Raw genomic sequence first — 898 nt, 5'->3', positions numbered from 1 at the left:
GTAACTGCACGTGTGGCTGCCTGTTTAGTAGTAAAATATAGCATAGCTCTTGTATATTAATTTTATTTTTAACATGCGGTGTTTATTGCAACATCTAAAATTTGATCATAATGACCAAATAGATTGAGTTGAAAAAATCACACACCACAAACGTTCTAAGCCTAAAGCATCTGCTTTTCAAAAGTTAGTAATAAAAAGCAAGCATTACAGCATACAATCAGAAGCTGTCTGCCTTTTCTGTGGGAAGAGATCTTATCTTGACAGTGAATGGCGCTTAAACAGTGTGAATAGCTTTAGAAGAAGTATCGTAAATGATTGCAGCCAGAGGAAGTTAAGAAAAAAATTAATTCCACACAAAAACGAATGAACACAGTAATTTGGGTATGGGAACTGATAAGAGCCGACTTTTAAGATATATTAAATACAAGAGATTTCGCAAGCACAGCGGAAGCGCTGTGCAGGCGAAACCTAAAAACAGGAGTAGTTAGGCATGTTATGATCAGCAGAAACAAGCAGAATATTAACAGAATTGAAGTGATCTGCTCCAAACATCCTATCACCCTAACGCTATTTCTAAACACTATGCTAAATTGTAGCTACAGCATTAAATAGTAAATCTGCCTTTCAAGGTTTTCAAGATGTCTCACACAATATCCTTCTGAACAGGTAGTTCAACTGTTTCTTATCAGAGCTCTGCCGCAGGAGAAAGATTGTGTGCGTTCAATCAGGGACAGCATCAGCACAGCTCCAAGAGTCAGGAATCAGCTCTTAGGCTGCAAGCGGCTGATCAGCAATCTGGCATGGCTTCTGGCTTTAATTCTAGTGTGAAGTACACTCCTAATCAATGATCAAATCTTGAGGTTTGAATAGGGTTGGACCACTGATTCTAGTTCATGTT

This window comes from Triturus cristatus, chromosome 5_1, assembly GCF_964204655.1.
Source record: "Triturus cristatus chromosome 5_1, aTriCri1.1, whole genome shotgun sequence".
NCBI lineage: Eukaryota > Metazoa > Chordata > Amphibia > Caudata > Salamandridae > Triturus > Triturus cristatus.
This window is presented reverse-complemented; position numbering follows the sequence as displayed.